Source organism: Pyrus communis, chromosome 2 (assembly GCF_963583255.1).
Source record: "Pyrus communis chromosome 2, drPyrComm1.1, whole genome shotgun sequence".
Lineage (NCBI taxonomy): Eukaryota > Viridiplantae > Streptophyta > Magnoliopsida > Rosales > Rosaceae > Pyrus > Pyrus communis.
The window spans coordinates 5,725,350-5,738,679 of NC_084804.1; positions in this window are offsets into that span (position 1 = coordinate 5,725,350).

Sequence of the window (13,330 nt, forward strand, 5' to 3'; positions counted from 1 at the left end):
CCCTCACGGTAACACTTCAAGTGCTTTTAAAAAGCATGAACTTTTGAACCCATAATCACTTTTAACTTTTTTCTGTCAAATGTAATGAAAAGCGCTTGTGATAATTTGAAAGCACACTAAAACTCACATCTCAACAACATGATCAGTTAACGCTAATACCATGAAATAATGAAATAGAGGCATAAAGTAAAACAACATCTAGGCTTAAATCTGGCACAAAATCTAGCACACTAGACCAAAAAAGTATCATTGATCTTATAAAAAATTGTCTAATTGATTGGTTTACATATTCAGAAGAACTTCATCTAATTTTCTGCATTTAATTTGTTGGTGTTCTAGTTCAAATTATCTTTAAAATTGACGTAACTCCTCATTTTTATACTTGATATTGAAAATCAATAGAAGTGGTCTGTAGTTTGTCCACCGCCAATCATTTTGGTCATTCCGTGAAAAAACTCCGTTAAATGGAAAAGTAAGTTGAGGGGTTAATTGGACAAAAATATGCTTAATTTAACTGAAACTTTTTCACAGAATTACCATAATGATTAATGATAGACAAACTCGGTGATCATTTGTAGGAATTTTCAATCTCAATGACTCAAATGAGAACTTATACTAATTTCAAAAACCATTTTAACTAAAAAGCGTAATATGTTTGGACAGAGTACTGCTTGTTAGTTGTATCCAGCAAATTCAAAAGTAATTAGGTCGCATTACTTTTGAACCTTTCCAACTTTACTTTTCTTTCTTATTTTCTCATTAATCCATATTTCTTTTTGACTTTTGGATGATACCCCATACTTCTTGATTAAGGAATTGTATAGTATGACTAATAGTTTAGATTTTGCTCATCTGAAATTGTTTTTAAAATGTTTAAAGACGCTTTTAAAGAAAAAGTTTTTCAAACCAATCTTTAGAAAAAATCTAAATTGCTCTTGAAAAAAAAATTTAAGTGCCTTTGGAATCCAAAATCAATTTTATCAAAAGCACTTTTAATCATTTAAAGCACTCACAAACGAGCTGTGACAACCCGTTCCAAATTTTACGTTTTTATTATATTTTAAAAGCGCGAATTTACGAAATTGCCCTAGAGGTAAGGACTTTGACCTCTGTTGACTATCGACTTGAGAGATGTGAGACTTATTCTTTTAGCATATCCTCGTAGTACTCGTTGGTACGAACGTATAGGCGAAAGCCGTTTGCGAGTCCGGATTATAACAGTATAGTTACGGACGTTCGAAATTGGTTATTCAAGGTTTAGTGTTAATTAAATTAAATCCCCACTTTGTGGGGTGAAGGAAAAATCAGAAAGGAGGAAAGAAAGAGAAAAAAAAAAAAAAAAAAAAGAAAAAAGAAGGGAAGTGGCTTTCTCGTCCACCCAAACCCACCACAAGTTCCCATTTTCCAAGGCCGATTCCGGCCAACTCCGGTGGAGTTTTTTGACGCCACCACCACCATCTTGAAGCTCTCATTCCCCTCTACAAAACCCACCCAAGAACCACCTTGATTAACCTTGGTATATGGCAACTTGAGGCCACGAAAGTCGACGAAAATCAACGGTGCTCCGGCCACTCTTTTTGATTTTCCAGCAAATCGGCAAAGTGATGGCCGATGCCACCACTTGGGCTTTGTAGCCCATCATCCCAAGAGAAAAACCCAACCAACCTTGACCCCATTGGACCACTGTAGAAGACGAATCGACATCGGAAAGTTTTAGGCACCCGCCGGCTTTGTGGGCAAAATTGACCATCTTCCGTTCACTTTTGGACTTCGTGGCAGGCGACGATAGATCGTGATGTCTCGATATGCGTGCAAGATAATCATAGCGTGGACTCCAGGTGAGTAGGTCGTTTTCTTTCATAGGCATATAATTGATAGTTCCACAAGCACTTCTATAGTGATCTATGCTTGTTACCTACAATTAATCATTTCGAACTACGAATGGCTTGATCCTTGTTTAGGGTACGTAGGCAGTCTAACAAGACGTTAGATGCAGCCATATAATAAATGAGATTAAATAATTGAGACAATAGCCTTGTTTAGTGAATTGAGCAATGTGAAGGACATTGGTGGGAAGTGTGAGATTTAGCTTTATGATTTGGCGATTAACGTTGATCATGAATCAATGCGTGAAGAATCAAGAAATTGAAGTAAGGAAAGGTAAGTAATAATAGTTAATGTAACTAGGGTCTAATTGGGCTTAATACTGATGATTACTCTCAAAAGTAAATAGTTTAGGAGTAGGGTGTTATTGATTGTACATATTACGCCGTATTATATATTTTGGAAATATCATGAAATGTTTGGGTATAGATTGCATCATGGCATATTCATATGCATATTACCTGAACCTAACTATTGTGAATGCTTTGGAGTGATATATGACGTCGTGGACGCCTAGGTAAGCTTCAGGTGAGTACATGTTGATGTTAGTGATGGTAGTGAGTACGATTGTGTTGAGATATAGTATAGCTCATAAACCTGCACCTCGGTGTTAGTGCTCCCGCCCGTGACCAGGGCACAGTCCTTCACGTGATGTTCACCTCCCGCACCTTACGCTCACCTTAGATCGAAGGTAGGTGCACAGTCCTGTCGTACAGACCACTTTAGGTGGTTTCGACTCGTAGGTGACCCGCGATTATTTGTACAGTCTTCACGTGATCGTAGCACTTGAGCGTATTTATTTACACCCAGTCCTGTCGTACAGACCACTTTAGGTGGTTCTGACTCGTGTGCAGGTATACTTATTGAGCTATTTGCTAGTCATGATTGATGAGATATGAATAAGTCGTACAGGTCACAAGAGGTGACTCCGACTTATATGCTAGCCATGATTGATGAGATATGGATAAGTCGTACAGGTCACTATATGTGACTCCGACTTATATGCTAGCCATGATTGATGAGATATGGATAAGTTGTACATGTCATTTTAGATGACTCTGATTGATATATCATTTTGTATTGATTAAGTTCATTTGGCCTACTTATTAATGTATGATGGAGTTGATGGCAAACCGTGGTTTTGGTCATTTCTGAGTATGGTTTGGATATATGTATATATGTTGTAATGTCCTATAGAAAACGATAAGGGAATTACAGTGAGGGTTTATTACTATTAGAATGGTAATAGTTTTGGGAAGCTTGGTTTTACTGCTTACTCACACTTTCTGTTTTGTACCCCTTCAGATTTTAACTGCTGAGTTCGTATCGATGAGGATATATAGCTAATCTTAGTATTGGTGGCTACTTTTAAGGTTATGATTCTTACCCACACTACTGTACCTTACTTATGCTCTGACATCGCGTGTGAACTGGGTTTGCTCCCACTCGTAGCGCATTCTGGTATTTAGACACTTTTAGATTCAAATTTATTCACTTTTTATACACTATCACATTTTATGGCTTCGTCACCTTGTAGGTGTCGGCCAACACAGGTCGATTTGGGGTCCTAGTGGACATTCCGGGTCGGGGTCTGTCACGAGCCCTAATTGTTGGATCCTTGGATTTTAATAAAAATACAGATAAATTCTGAAAAAAAAAAATACTTAAAGTGCTTTTAAAAGCATTTTTCAAGTTCTATTTTGAACCCATAATCACTTTTAACTTCTTCTTTTTTTGTCAAATATGATCAAAAGCGCTTGTGATAATTTGAAAGCACTCTAAAACTCACATCTCAACAACCTGATCAAGTAATGCTAATAACATGAAATAATAGAATACATGCATATAAGTAAAACATAATTTAGGCTTAAAACCGGTACAAAATCTAGCACAACAGACCGATCATGACACGCCTCGATCACAATGTTCGAAGGACAATGGGATGGCCACGTGCTGGCCGACACCCGAGGGTGACGCAAGTCATTTCATGAATGCAAATGCTGAAAACATGTGAAACATGCATAAAAATTTCATGCATAGCTACGCAATGTAATAATCAAATACAACCTTCTCAAAATAATATAATAAGTTCAACGGCCAACAAAATAATTGTTGAAACCGGGTCGACCCGACCCGATACCCCTAAACCTAGATCCAAACCTAATTGATACTCGGCCCAACCTAGAGTTTCAACCCACTAAGCCAAGCCCAAACCTAGAACCTAGATCCGACCCAACCCGATAGGATCCCAGATCCCAGTCAGCGCGTGGGTCTGCGCATGGGCGCCTGTCTTGGCTGGTGCGTGGAGCACACGTGCCTCTATCGGAAGTATTGTGCTCCACTGTCGTCATTGGCAACTTTTTCAGCCAATTTTTCGGCGACCCAACTCGACGGCGGCACATGGGGGTACCTGAGGTTCCCCCTTAGGTTTTTCCACGTCCTAAATTCGTTTATGACGTCTGTTTCTCGAAATTCAATCTTTTTAGTATAGTTTTATTAATTAGTACCTTTATGTGCTTAGATGCGTCTGTTAGTGGCGTTTCCATCCTCCCTAGTTCGCATTGCTTTTCGACGACGGTGTATCTGTGAGTGGACCCTTTCCAAAATGCATAATTTTATTACTAGAAATGCATACATGAAAAACATGATTTTATGACTACATTTATGAAACGTTAATGAGTAAATTGGATTTACGCTTTATGAAATGTGGATTTACGTTTATTGAGATATTCACGAATATGATTTAAGATATGATGTTTGAGCTATTGAGCTCCGTTCAGATATATACATATATTTTAGAAATATTATGTTCATGTTTTTATTGTGCTTACTTACTGGTTATTCATACTATCTGCCTATAGGCGAATGATATCATTTCATTGTTTCGGTCTGGTGATGTAAGGCCTACGGGTGAATGATACTGCCTTCGAGCGAATGAAGATTTATTTTTGCCTACGGGCGAATGATATCCTTATACGGGCTTCGGTCGGGTGATGTAGGGCCTAAGGGTGAATGAAGATTTATTTATGCCTTGTGATACCACTATTAAGCACACTGTATATGATATATGTTTTATGACGTTTTATGGCATGCTAGGGTTTTCAAAAAACCTAATACATATTATGCTATTGAGTTTTCTAAACTTTGGGGGTTAGTACGTTGGTGAATAACTGCTTTAGTATTATCTCTATATCAACTTGGTCCACTCATGTTTTGTTTTGCGCCCCCTTAAGACCTAGGAACGAGGCATACGATCTGAGCTCCAAGGCATTCCTATACCAGTGACTTTATGTCCTTCTCTCCGATTGGACATTCCTGTAATAGCACTTTTTGTTACACCTTCCGCTTGTATTCTGAATTAGTAGTATGCTCTAAACATGTCATACATTATCACTATTATTTTATTGGCAGTTGAACTTATTATATTATTTTGATAAGGTTGTATTTGATTATTACATTGCGTAATTATGCGCGAAATTTTTATGCATGTTTCACATGTTCTTAGCATATGCATTCATGAAATGGCTTGCGTCACCCTCGAGTGTCAGCCAGCTCATGACCATTCTGTTGTCCTCCAGACACGGGTATCGGGTGTGTCAGATAAAGTATCATTGATTTTATAAAAAATTATCTAATTGATTGGTTTACATATTCAGATGAACTTCATCTAATTTTCTGCATTTAATATGTTGGTGTTCTGGTTCAAATTATCTCTGAAATTGGCATAACTCTTCATTTTTATCTTTGATATTGAAAATCAATATAAGTGGTCTGTAGTTTGTCCATCGTTAATCATTCTCGTTATTTCGTGAAAAATCTCCATTAAATGGAAAAGTAAGTTGGGGGTTGATTGAACAAAAATACACTCAATTTAACTAAAACTTTTTCACAGAATCACCATAATGATTCACGGTAGACAAACTCGATGATCATTTGTAACGATTTTCAATCTTAATGACTAAAATGAGAACTTATACTAATTTCAAAATCCATTTTAATTAAAAAGCGTAATATGTTTGGACAGAGGACTGCTTGTTAGTTGTATCCAGCAAATTCAAAAGTAATTGGGTCCTATTACTTTTGAACCTCTCCAACTTTACTTTTCTCTCTTCTTTTCTCATTAGTCCATATTTCTTTTTGACTTTTGGATGTGACCCAATACTTCTTGATTAATGAATTATATAGTATGACCAATATTTTAGATTTTGCTCGTCTGAAATTGCTTTTAAAATGTTTGAGTTTTTGAAGAAAATGTTTTTGAAACCAATCTTTAGTAAAAATCTAAGTGGCTCTTCAAAAAAAATTTTAAGTGATTTTGGAATCCTAAATCAATTTTGCCAAAAGCGCTTTTAATCATTTTAGAAGCACTTGCAAATGAGCCCTAACTGTTGGATCCTTAGATTTTAATAAAAGTGCAGGTAAACTCTGAAAAAACACTTAAAGTGCTTTTAAAAAGCATTTTTCAAGTTCTATTTTGAACCTATAATCACTTTTAACTTTTTTTGTCAAATATGATCAAAAGCGCTTGTGATAATTTGAAAGCACTCTAAAACTCACACCTCAACAAAATGATCAATTAACGCTAATAACATGAAATAATAGAATAAGGGCATATAAGTAAAATAGCATCTAGGCTTAAATCTAGTGCAAAGTCTAGCATACCAGATCGATAAAGTATTATTGATCTTATAAAAAATTGTCTAATTGATTGGTTTACATATTCAGATGAACTTCATCTAATTTTCTACATTTAATATGTTGGCGTTCTAGTTCAAACTATCTCTGAAATTGATATAACTCCTCATTTTTATCCTTGATATTGAAAATCAATAGAAATGGTCTGTAATTTGTCCACCGTCAATCATTTTGGTTATTCCGTGAAAAATCTCCGTTAAATGGAAAAGTAAGTTGAGGGGTTGACTGGACAAAAATACGCTCAATTTAACTGAAAATTTTTCACAGAATCACCATAATGATTGACGGTAGGCAAACTTGGTGATCATTTGTAGTGATTTTCAATCTCAATGACTAAAATGAGAACTTATACTAATTTCAAAAACCATTTTAACTAAAAAGTGTAATATGTTTGGACATAAGACTGTTTGTTAGTTGTATCCAGCAAATTCTAAAGTAATTGGGTCCTATTACTTTTGAACCTCTCCAACTTTACTTCTCTCTTCTTTTCTCATTAGTCCATATTTCTTTTTTTTGGGTCAATTCAATAATTATCATCTACCAAAAAAAATTAATTAGAATTAGCAAAAAAGTTATGAATTTGGATCATAATCAACGGAAGATTTTTCAGTGTACCGGAAATAGGGTTCGGTACACTAAGTGTCACAAAACAATTGGTTGGATACTTGAAAAAAGAAATTCAATCAATTATTTTGTGACACTTAGTATCCGAACTGTGTTCCTAATATACTGAATTTTATTTAGAATCAACTCGAAATCAAAACAAGAATCTATATGGCTTTAGATTTCCCAACCACCTCTGCAATAATATACAATTGCTTCCACCAATTGAAAGACAAAAAGATTTAAGATATGATGTTTGAGCTATTGAGTTCCGTTGAGATATATACATATATTTTGGAAATATTATGTTCATGTTTTTATTGTGCTTACTTACTGGTTATTCATACGATTTGCCTACAGGCGAATGATATCATTTTATGGCTTCGGTCGGGTGATGTAGGGCCTACGGGCGAATGATATTGTCTTCCGGCAAATGAAGATTTATTTCTGCCTACGGGCGAATGATATCATTATACGGCTTCAGTCGGGTGATGTAGGGCCTACGAGTGAATGATACTGTCTTCGGGTGAATGAAAATTTATTTATGCCTTGTGATACCACTACTAAGCACACTTTATATGATATATGTTTTATGAAGTTTTATGACACGCTAGGGTTTTCGGAAAACCTATTACATATTATGCTATTGAGTTTTCATAAACATTGGGAGTTAGTACGTTGGTGAATAACTGTTTTAGTATTATCTATATATCAACTTAGTCCACTCATGTTTTGTTTTGTGCCCCCTCAGGACCTAGGAACAAGGCATACAATCCGAGCTACGAGGCATTCCCATACCAGTGATTGTATGTCATTCTCTCCACTTGGACATTCTTGTAATAGCACTTTCTATTACACATTCCGCTTGTATTCTGAATTAGTAGTATGCTCTGAACATGTCATGCATTATCACTATTATTTTGTTGGTAGTTGAACTTATTATATTATTTTGATAAGGTTGTATTTGATTATTACATTGCATAGTTATGCGCAAAATTTTTTTGCATGTTTCACATGTTCTTAGCATATGCATTCATGAAATGGCTTGCATTACTCTCGGGTGTCGGCCAGCACGTGGCCATTCCATTGTCCTTCAGACATTGGGATTGGGGCGTGTCAGATAAAGTATCATTGATCTTATAAAAAATTGTCTAATTGATTGGTTTATATATTTAGATGAACTTCATCTAATTTTCTGTATTTAATATGTTGGCATTCTAGTTCAAATTATCTATGAAATTGACATAACTCCTCATTTTTATCTTTGATATTGAAAATCAATAGAAGTGGTCTATAGTTTGTCCATCGTCAATCATTCTGGTCATTCCGTGAAAAATCTCCGTTAAATGGAAAAGTAAGTTGAGGGGTTGATTGGACAAAAATACACTCAATTTAACTGAAACTTTTTCACGGAATCACTATAATGATTAACGGTAGACAAACTCGGTGATCATTTGTAGTGATTTTCAATCTCAATGATTAAAATGAGAACTTACACTAATTTCAAAAATCATTTTAATTAAAAAGCATAATATGTTTGGATAGAGGACTGCTGGTTAGTTGTATCCAGCGAATTCAAAAGTACTTGGGTCCTATTACTATTGAACCTCCCCAACTTTACATTTCTCTCTTATTTTCTCGTTAGTCCATATTTATTTTCGACTTTTGGATGAGACCCCATACTTCTTGATTAAGGAATTATATAGTATGACCAAATGTTTAGATTTTGCTCGTCTGAAATTGCTTTTAAAATGTTTGAAAACGTTTTTGAAGAAAATGTTTTTGAAACCAATCTTTAGTAAAAATCTAAGTGGCTCTTGAAAAAAAAAATACAGTGCTTTTGGAATCCAAAATCAATTTTGCTAAAAGCGTTTTTAATCATTTTAGAAGCACTTGCAAATGAGTCCAAGCTGTTGGATCCATGGATTTTAATAAAAATGCAAGTAAACTCTGGAAAAAAAAAACACTTAAAGTGCTTCTAAAAAGCATTTTTCAAGTTCTATTTTTAATCCATAATCACTTTTTAACTTTTTTTGTCAAATATGATCAAAAGCGCTTGTGATAATTTGAAAGCACTCTAAAACTCACATATCAACAACATGATCAATTAACGCTAATAACATGAAATAATAGAAGCGGTCTGTAGTTTGTCCACCGTCAATCATTCTGGCCATTCCGTGAAAAATCTCTGTTAAATGGAAAAGTAAGTTGAGGGGCTGATTGGACAAAAATACGCTCAATTTAACTGAAACTTTTTCACGGAATCACCATAATGATTGATGGTAGACAAATTCGATGATCATTTATAGTGATTTTTAATCTCAATGACTAAAATGAGAACTTATACTAATTTCAAAAACCATTTTAACTAAAAAGCATAATATGTTTGGGCATATGATTGTTTGTTAGTTGTATCCAGTAAATTCTAAAGTAAATGGGTCCTATTACTTTTGAACCTCTCCAACTTTACTTCTCTCTCTTCTTTTCTTGGATGAGACCCCATACTTTTTGATTAAGTAATTATATAGTATGACCAATAGTTTAGATTTTGCTCGTTTGATATTGCTTTTAAAATATTTGAAAACGCTTTTGAAGAAAATGTTTTTTAAATCAATTTTTACTAAAAATCTAAGTTGTCACATCCCGGCCTGGGCCCCCACCACATCCCGGGTTTGACTCCACCGTAGCACGATAGTATCCGCTTTGGGCCCCAACCACGCCCTCATGGTTTTGTTTCTGGGAACTCACACAAGAACTTCTCAGTGGGTCACTCATCATGGGAATGCTCTCGCCCCCAACTCGCTTAACTTCGGAGTTAAGATGGAACTCGAAGCCAGTGAGCTTCCAAAATGCCTCGTGTTAGGTAGAGATGGGAATATACATATAAGGCTTACAAGATCCACTCTCCTGGACGACGTGTGATGTTACAATCCACCTCCCTTAGGGGCTCGACATCCTCGTCGGCACATATCCGGTCAGGGATTAGCTCTGATACCAAATTGTCACATCCCCGCTTAGGCCCCCACCACATCCCAGGCTCGACTCCATCGTAGCACGATATTGTTCGCTTTGGACCCCGACCACGCCCTCACGGTTTTGTTTCTAGGAACTCACACGAGAACTTCCTAGTGGGTCACCCATCATGGGAATGTTCTTGCCCCCAACTCGCTTAACTTCGGAGTTCCAATGGAACCCGAAGCCAGTGAGCTCCTAAAAGGGCTTATGCTAAGTAAAGATAAGAATATACATATAAGGCTTACAGGATCCACTCCCTTAGGCGATGTGGGATGTTACATAAATGGCTCTTGAAAAAAAATTTAAAGTGTTTTTGGAATCCAAAATCAATTTTGCCAAAAGTGCTTTTAATCATTTTGGAAGCACTTGCAAATGAGTCCTAGCTATTGGATCCTTAGATTTTAATAAAAATGCAGGTAAACTCTGAAAAAACAATTAAAGTGCTTCTAAAAAGTATTTTTCAAGTTCTATTTTGAACCTATAATCACTTTTAACTTTTTTTGTCAAATATGATCAAAAGCGCTTGTGATAATTTGAAAGCACTCTAAAACTCACATCTCAACAAAATGATCAATTAAAGCTAATAACATGAAATAATAGAATAGAGGTATATAAGTAAAATAGCATCTAGGCTTAAATCTGGTACAAAGTCTAGCACACCAGACCGATAAAGTATTATTGATCTTATAAAAAAATTGTCTAATTGATTGGTTTACATATTCAAATGAACTTCATCTAATTTTCTACATTTAATATGTTGGCGTTCTAGTTTAAATTATCTCTGAAATTGACATAATTCTTCATTTTTATCCTTGATATTGAAAATCAATAAAAATGATCTATAGTTTGTCCATCGTCAATCATTATGGTTATTCCGTGAAAAATGTCCGTTAAATAGAAAAGTAAGTTGAGGGGTTGATTAGACAAAAATATGCTCAATTTAACTGAGATTTTTTCACAGAATCACCATAATGATTGACGGTAAACAAACTCGGGACCATTTGTATCGGTTTTCAATCTCAATGACCAAAATAAAAACTTGTACTAATTTAAAAAACCATTTTAACTAAAAAGTGTAATATGTTTGGACAGAAGAGTACTGCTTGTCAATTTTATCCAACAAAAACAAAAGTAATTGGGTCCTATTACTTTTGCATTTTTTGTGGGCATCTTCTCTTCAGCCACCGCCCCTCTTTCCACAATTGCAATTCCAAAGGACCCATAAAATTCAAAACATAGTATTCCATTGGCACCAAAAGTTACATCATCTCCTTGCCAAAAAAAAGTTACATCATCTCTTTTGACCGCCAATGCAACATAAAGCGGGAAAATGGTAATTGAACGCGAGATCTCGGTGCAACGCTCTGCAGTCTTGACTCCCATGATAGTATTTCTTTTCTTTGGATGCTTAGAATTCGGCACTTGAAAGCAGCTTAGAGATTTATGAGCCCAATAAAAATCTTCACTCCTGGACTTGGTATTTGCATGTGAAGCCTTGAGTTTTGGGATGACTGGGCTTTGTTCGTGGAACATGAGTTTTACAGTATGAGTGAATGTCAAGTTAGCTTTTTTGGGCTCTTTCTCAAGCATTTATCTTAATATAGACTGACCCATAACATGGAGAAATTTTTTTTGGTACACTGAAAACACTCCCTAGTTTACCTAGTATTGTAATAGTTGTGTATCGGGCTGTGCTCTCGGCACACTGAAATATCTCTTCTTAATCATTGGGATCACGACAGTTTCATACCTTATCTTTTAAAATTGACAATGTCATACCGCATCTTATGAATTTGTGACAATGTCATAACTCCGTCAATTTTTCTGTTAGTTTTTCTGTTAAATGCTGACGTGACAAGAGATGGGGACCACTTTCTAATAATAAAAAAATTATTAAAAACTAAAAAAAATATTTAATATTTTTTAAATATTAAAATAATAAATAAATGTAAAATTTAAAAAAAAAAAGGTAAAGTACAAAAAACTAGCTCAACTATTGGGGTCACGACAGTTTCATACCTTATTTTTTAAAATTGACAATGTCATACCACATCTTACAAATTTGTGACAATGTCATACCTCCGTCAAATTTTCTGTTAGTTTTTCTATTAAGTGCTAATGTGGCTTGATTCGAGACCTACTTTCTATTAAAAAATTATTAAAAACTAAAAAACAATTATTTAATATTTTTTAAATATTAAAATAATAATAAAAAGCAGAAGAAAAAAAACCCTCATTTCTTCCCTCCCCTCCCCTCTCCTCCCTCCTCTCTCCTCTCCCCATCTTCATCTACTTCCCCCACCTGAAAATCCCAACAAAAAAAAATAAAAATCCAATTTGTCTTCCCCCCACACCCACACTCAATTTCCCCACACCCACACTCTTCTCCCTCCTGCAACCCAGAAAAAAAAAAAAAAAAAAAAAAAAAAACCCCAGATCCTGTCGGCGGGAAGATAGGTGCGCAGAGAAGGTGGAGGATGGGTGCGGAAGAGGATGTGGAGAATGGATGAAAGTGGTGGATTTGGGGTTTGATGGGTTTTCAAAAATTTTCTTTTTTTCCCTTCTTTTTTTTCCTCTTCTTCTTCTTCCTCCTTCTCCTTCTTCTTCTTCCTCAGGGGGTGTTGATGGGTTTTCAAATTTTTTTTAATTTTTTCTTCCTCTTCTTCTTCTTCCTCCTTCTCCTTCTCCCTTCTTCTTCTTTCGCACCGACAGGGGGGAAATTTTTTTTTTTTCCTTCCTCCTCCTTCTCCTTCTTGTTCTTCCGCAGGGGGGTTGTTGGGTTTTCAAAATTTTTTTATTTTTTTTATTTTTTTGGGTTTGCAGGTGGGGGGAAGAAAATAAAGATGGGGAGAAGAGAGAGGAGGGGGAAGGGGAGGAGAGGGACAAACTGATGGTTTTTTTTTTCTCTGCTTTTTATTATTATTTTAATATTTAAAAAATATTAAATAATTGTTTTTTAGTTTTTAATAATTTTTTAATAGAAAGTATGTCCTGAATCAAGTCACGTCAGCACTTAACAGAAAAATTGACGGATGTATGACATTATCACAAATTCGTAAGATGCGGTATGACATTGTCAATTTTAAAAGATGAGGTATGAAACTGTCGTGACCTCAATAGTTGAGGTAGTTTT